This window comes from Mustela nigripes, chromosome 1 (assembly GCF_022355385.1).
Source record: "Mustela nigripes isolate SB6536 chromosome 1, MUSNIG.SB6536, whole genome shotgun sequence".
Taxonomy (NCBI): domain Eukaryota; kingdom Metazoa; phylum Chordata; class Mammalia; order Carnivora; family Mustelidae; genus Mustela; species Mustela nigripes.
Window position 1 is genome coordinate 77,622,638 of NC_081557.1, and position 7,778 is coordinate 77,630,415.

The window sequence follows — 7,778 nt, forward strand, 5'->3', positions numbered from 1 at the left end:
AATAATAGCACAAAAAATAGAAAGAGGGAATAGAGCTATACAGGAGTAATGTTTCTATATCTACCAGAATTAAGTTAATACAAATCTGAAATAAATTCTGATAAGTTAAGGTATAAATGATGAGCCCTAGGGCACTCACCAATAAAATACTTCCAAAAATAAAGTGTAAATTGTTAAAATAATTAAAATGTTATAGTAGAAAATAGAGCAAAAGGAAGAAGTAAAGGAGAGATAGAATGAAAAAGACATGAGACATATAGAAAACATAAATCTAATTATATTAATAATAACATTAAATGTGACTATATTAAACAATCCAATCAAAAGGCAAGATTGTTAGACTGGATAACAACTAGATCCAAATATGCTTTATCAAAGTGAAACACATGTTAGATATAAATATGTTAAAAGTAAAAAGATGGAAGAGATATACCATGTAAATGGTAAGAAAAAAGATGTAGTTAACATTGGGAAGGGTATGTGCTATGGCGAGTGCTGTGAAGTGGGTAACCTGGCGATTCAAGGACCTGTACCCCTGGGGCTAATAATACACAATATGTTAATAAAAAATTAATTAAAAAAAAGATGTAGTTAACTATTCCAGATAATAGACTTTGAAACAGAAAAATTGACTACGGGCCGAAACACATTTTATAATGATAAAAGGGTCAATCTATCAGGAAGATGTAAAATTATAAACATATATACACCTAACAACACAGCCACAAAATAAATGAAGCAAAAGCTGACATAAATGGAGAAATAAATGATTCAACAATAACTGTTGACCATCGACTTCAATAAGCCACTCTCAGTGATAGATATGAAACTAGGAAAAAGATCAACAAAGAAAGAAGATATGAACAACATGATAAATTAACCAGAACCAACAGACAACTTTGGAATACTCCACTCAACCACAATGGAGTACAGATTATTCTCAAATATACATGGAACATTCTCTGGAACAGATCATATGTTCTGACACAAAACAAGCCTCCAAGAATCTTAAAGGGTTGAAATCATATGAAGTATATCTGGCCACAATGAAATGAAAAGAGAAATCAATAACTGAAATTAATTTGAGAAATTCACAAAAATGTGGCAAAGTACATACTCTTAAATTACCAGTGGATCAAAGAAGAAATCACAAGGGAAATTAGAAAATACATTAAGAGGAATGAAAATAAAGATACAACACAGAAAAACACATGCGTTGCAGCTCACACATTGCTTTGAGAAAAATTTATAAAAGCTATATTTTTTTTAAAAAGGAGAAATGTCAAATCAATAATTTAACTTTTCACCTTAAGACATTGGAAAAGAATAGCAAACTAAACCTTAAGCAAGCAGAAAAGGAAACAATAAACATTACAGATGAGACAGAGAAATAAAGAATAAAAAATGATAGAGAAAACTAAAGGTTGCTGGGGGTAGGGGGGTAGGGGGGTGGGGTTAGGGTGGCTGGGTTGTGAACATTGGGGAGCATATGTGCTTTGGTGATTGCTGTGAAATGTGTAAGCCTGATGATTCACATATCTGTACCCTTGGACAAAAAATGCATTATATGTTAATAAAAAAAGAAGAGAAAAACCAAGGAAACTAAAAGTTGGTCCTTCAAAAATATCAACAAAATTGACAAACCTTTAACTGAATCTGACAAAGAAAAAAAATAGAAAAGACTCAATTGCTAAAGGCAGAAATAAGAAAAGGGCCATTACTAATAGCCTCATCAAAATAAGAATTGTAAGGGGTATCACTAGATAAATTAGATAGCTTACGTCAATAAATTAGATAACTTAGGTGAGATAGAGAAATGCCTATAAGAAACAAACTATTAACACTGACTCAAGAGGAAATAAAAAATGTAAGGTGACGGTAAAGGGATTGAATTAGTAATTCAAAAACTTCCCACAAAGGAAAATCTAGGACTAGATGATTTCACTGGTGAATTCTACCAAACATTTAAAGAAGAATTCATAAAACTTCTTTACAAACTATCTCCAAAAGTAAAAGAGGGAGAACACTTCTTAACTCATCCCATTAGGCCAGTATCATTTTGATTCCAAAAGTGACAAAGACATCATAAGAAATACAACCATAGACCAATATTTGCTGTGAATATACATGCAAAAATCTTTTTAAAATACTAGCAACTTAAATCAAGCAATATATAGAATGGATGAAACACTATGACCAAGTGGGATTTATACCAGGAATGCAATGTTGGTTTAACATTCCAAAATCAATTAATGTAATGTACCATATTGATAGAATAAAAGAAAAACGATACAGAGTATTATAATAGATCCGCAAAAATCCATTCAATGAAATCCAGTATCTTCATCATAAAGACACCAAATGAATTATAAATAAAAGGAAATTTCCTCAACATATTAAGAAAAATCCAGAGCTAACATCATACTTAATGCATAAAGTCTCAACGCTTTCTCTCTAAGGTCAGGAACAAGATATGGATGTATGATTTTACCACTTTTGTTCAACATTGTACTGGAGGTTCTAACCAGGGAAATTGGTCACTGAAAATAAATAAAAGGTATACATAAATGCAAAGAAAGTAGTAGAGCTATATATTTGCAAAGAACACTATCTTATATAGAGAAAATCCCAAGGAATTCTCTAAAAAACTAAAGGAGCTAATAAAAAAGTTTAGCAAAGTTGCAAGATGTAAGAACAATACAAAAATAATCATTAGTATTTCTATACACTACCAATGAACAATCCAAAAATTAAATTAAGAAAGCAACAATTTTATGAATGAAGTATAAAGTTTTTACTCTCAAAACAACAAAACATTGTTAGAAGAAATTAAAGAAGGGCTATATAAATGGAAAGACAGCCCATATTCACGGTTTGGAAGATTTAATATTGTTAATATGGCAATACCACCCAGATTGATCCACAGATTCGATGTGCATAAAAATTCACATAAAAATCCACATAAAAATCTCAGTGGGCTTCTTTGCAGAAACTATTCTTAAAATTTATATGGAAATTTAAGGGATACAGAATAGCCAAAACAATCTTTAAGAATAACAAAGTTAGAGGACTCACACTTTCCATTTTCAAGCTTACTACAAAGGTACAGTAATAAAGATAAAGTGGTACTGGCATAAAGAGAGACATAATTAGGGATGCCTGGGTTGTTCACTCAGTTAAATGCCTGCCTTTGGCTGAGGTCATGATCCTGGGTTCCCACATCAGAGCCTTCTTCTCTTTCTGCCTCTGCCTATCTCCCTCTCTCCGTCTCTCAAGAATAAATAAATAAATAAATCTTTAAAAAGACAGAGAGACATAATTATCAATGGGATGGAATTAAGTATTCAGAAATAAAACCCTCACCTTTACCTTAACCTAATTTTGATAAGGATAAAAAAATATTCTTTGCCAAAAAAATGGTGCTGGGAAAACTGGGTATCTCCATGCAAGATAATGAACTTGGTCCCTTACTCACATCACACAGAAAAATAATTTCAAAATGGGTCAGAGCTTAAATGTAAGAGCTTAAACAATGAAATTCTTACAAGAAAATATAGAGGTAAATCTTTGTGATCTTCTCATTTAGGCAAGTCCTTTTTAGATATTACAGCTAAATGGTATGGCCTTTCCTTAGGGGACAAAGAAATTTCTGAAATTTATTGTGGTCATAGTCGCACAACTCTTTGAATATACTAATAACCATTGAGTTGTAGGATATATGAATTACATCTCAATAAAGCAGTGTGTGTGTGTGTGTGTGTGTGTGTGTGTGTGTGTATCTAGAGAGAGAGAAGGAATGTGGTAGCGATAGGAAACAGTAAGTGCAGAATGTGTTGGGAGAAACAGCCTCAGGGAAGTGAAGAAGGGATAAGAGAAGGGAAGGTACCCAGGAAAGAATGTTATTAAGCCACATACCAGAGTGTATAACTGAATATAATCCCTCAGAAGTACTCTAGGAGATGGTGTGGAATATGGGCTTCTAACTTATTCCCAACAAAGGTTAGGAACTGGTTTATTTACAGAGTTATATCTGTCAATTATTTTTTAAAGGTTTTATTTATTTATTTTAGAGAGAGAGGGAGATCACAAGTAGACAGAGAAGCAGGAAGAGACAGAGCAGAGAACCTGATGCGGTGCTCAATCTCAGGAGCCTGAGATCATGACCTGAAATCATGACCTGAGCCAAAGGCAGAGGCTTAACCCACTGAGTCACCCAGGCCCCTCATATCTGTCAATTGAGGGCTGCCCTAGGCACTTCTGACCTGTTGCATGCATTATGAGAATGGCTTTCTGTGGCTCCACAGAGGCCCTCATGCACACAGATGCTGACACCAGAAGTAGGAAATCACCTGATTACACTGAAATGGTGGGGACCAACATATAGGGTGGAGTATTAATAGTTTTTGTTTCAGGTGAGATGAAAGCTAATGACATAAAATCATTAACACATGGATTTCTTTTACCTTGGTTTGGACCATGTATTAAGAACATAAAGCTTTGTGGTATGAATGTTTCATAAAACTGATAAAGTCCTGGTGATCTCCATGGTAGCTATTTAGAGATTTCTTCTTCTACTGATCTTTTGATACAATTAGCAACTTTACTTAAATAAAAAATATAAACAAATATGAAACACAAACCTCAACCCTGTCATGTGAATAGCTCTCATTTTTATTCCCTGTAGTGATTCCTCCAAACATGTATTTCCCTTCTCAAACCCCAACCTTTTCTCACACTATTCAAAAATGTTCTTGATTCTAATAATTTCAAGACAGTAGAAACCCCACATGGAAATTATTTCCAGTTCCATCTGTCTATTTAATATTTCACTTAATATCATAGTTGACTTTTCGGGCTGTTTTTAGAGAGTGCCACTTAGAAGGGATCAAAGAAAAGGAAGCAGTAAAGACTGAGCTACACTGTAGAACCAACAGCCTCAGCCAACCCTACTATGAGTTCTGAAGCTAAGATAGCCTGGCAGAATATTGGCCCAAGATAGCTTGACCTTTAACTCTACCTCAATCAGTCATTGGTTGAGGGCCTCTCTAAGAAGTCATGACTTCATGCAGGAGAGTTTTCTGTAGCAGAAGAAATCCCTGAACGTGTTGCTAAGACTCCTCATAGCAGAGCAACACTACTAAATCTTTCTTTAAAAGAGGCTCTTCACAGCACCTGTCTACAGCCTTTGGAGATCACTCTTATGCCACTTAGACCCATTTCCTCATATATGTTGAGAGGGCAGCATCTCCAGGATTCCATCAGACTTTCTTCTTCAAGGAAACTTAGAAGGTCAATGTTAATGAGATGAACTACAGCCTTCACATCTCCAGTTGGTTTTGAGATCACAACTGATACTCGTCATCTTTTTCCTCCATTCTTCATTCTAGATACTCTCCCTCTTCAGCTAGTGCCTCTGCTGCCTCCCCGTGGCTCACCTGGTGGTGTGACACAGACAATCATCTCTGTGCGTTTTTTTAGCCCTGAGCTGCTGTACTTATCCATTCATTATCAAAACAGGGCAAGGGAGTGCCAAGAGGCATCCAAGCGAATCGCCTGGATTTCATATATATTTCCCCCTTCTCTTCTCCACTGAGTCACAACATGACTATAGGGTGAAATGGGGAAGCTGAGCTGCCCTTATGGGATTGCAGTGTTACTGTCTCCTTGTAAGAAGGCAGTCCCTTAATTTTATCCAATTTGCTCCTTCTAATTTCCTTCCCTCCTTCTCTCATTCCACCTAGAATCTTGCCTCATTTATTGTTTTTTTTTTCTTTTTTATGATGCTTTTGCTGCTGGTTCCTTCTTCTTCATCTATAAACACACTCAAATTCTAAAACAAATTAAAAGCCAAGCACACGGCAGGGATGACAATGACAAACTTCTCTCAATACTCCCTCACTTTCAACATTGTCTTTTTCTTTTTTCTCTTTATTATAAACCTTTTGAAAATATAATCTATATGTTCTTCCATATTCCATTTACACATGGGTTTTTTAAATCCATTTGAATCTGGCCTCTACAGCATTGTTCTCTCCTCCTTCCAAGGTCAAAAATCTGGTCTGCTAGTTGCCAAGGGTAGAAGCTAATGTGTGTCCTTCATACTAAAGTCTGCGTCACAGGACAGAATTGACCGCGCATTTTTGCCTTTTTCTTCAACTTAGTTTCTTTGACACTTCCTTGGTTCTCAGGCTAAAATTCTGAGACTACTTTCTCTGCCTTCTTCATAGGTTCACTTTTTTTGCCTCTCTTCACAGATACCACTGCTTTTCGAGGTTTTATCTTCTGGCTTCCCTGTCCCTGCATTTATTAGCCAATTGTATCATTCATTAACAACCAGTTCTATTCCTTCATATCCCCTATCTCTACATCTTCACTTTATTCCTGTTGAAAGAGTTACAATTCCATGTGCCATAGACAATCCACTAAAGTTTTTCAAATCATCTCATGCCATTAGGATATTTACTCTCTTGTTTGTCAGTGGCATCAATAGCCTTGAATATTGAAAGAACGGGTGAGTCACACTGACTTTTCTCCTTTTCTCACCCTTGTTGAATATAGATTCATCTGTCTTGGCAACCTGTGTCTTGACTCATGCCTTTCCTTTAATTCCCACAGTTTTGACCAGGGCCTTCTTGGCCTTCAGCAATGGCTTGGGACTCATTTTCTTCAGGCAGAGCTCAGGGTCAGCTCAGGTTTTGTGCTTGGCAGAAGTTTTCTTTTCTTTTTTTTCCCTCTTCATGATGATGGTGAGCAGAACTTGAAGATTCTACATTTCTACCAAGGGGAGGAAGGAGGTTTGAGACAAACTGAAAAGCTGTCAGGTAAAATGAGATGAATTTTCGGTAGGTATGCACTCTGGGAAATGAATTTTTCAGAGGTGACAATTGTTTTTCCTTTGAGCACATGGAGTTAAAGAGTACTGGAAGTGATAGAATGGGATAGAAACACACGACATGTGTAATCCAAACTGAGGACTTATTATGGCCAATCATTCCTTTTCATCTATACTATATAGAACACACACACACACACGCACATGTATATATATATATATATATGCATACACCCACACCTTATATATAGGCATGTGCCTGTGTGTGTATGTATATATATATACTATCAATGAAAATGAATATATATATTTGAAATACTTTGCTGCTTCTTTTGACAAATGATTTTAGTCAAGTGTTTAAAACATTGCTCTTAATATGACAGTAAAATACTAACAGTTACAAAAATTAAAAAAGATCAGCCCTGAGTAAAATAATAATGTGTAGTAATAGGCAAACCCCATGTATATGAAATAATTTTAGAACCTTTTTGAATATCTATGAACTAGTCTGGTGCAGTGAGAGCAAAGGACTACTGTAGAATGCAGGCCTAAGCAGAGGTGATTCCTGGAATAAAAACTCCTTCTGGTGTCCAGAAAGCCTGGTGATCATGCGGTTCCCTGTTCACAGACCTCACCTTCTGTACTCTGCTACCTCTGGCTCATTACACTTATTAAGGTCAAACACTGTCAGATGAACATAGAACTGTCTGCTAGGTAGGTGCCTGCAGCTGTGCCATTCTTTTTTTTTTTTTTTTTTTTTAAGATTTTATTTATTTATTTGACAGAGAGAAATTACAAGTACACTGAGAGGCAGGCAGAGAGAGAGAGAAGGAAGCAGGCTCCCCACTGAGCAGAGAGCCCGATGTGGGACTCGATCCCAGGACCCTGAGATCATGACCTGAGCCGAAGGCAGTGGCTTAACCCACTGAGTCACCCAGGCGCCCCA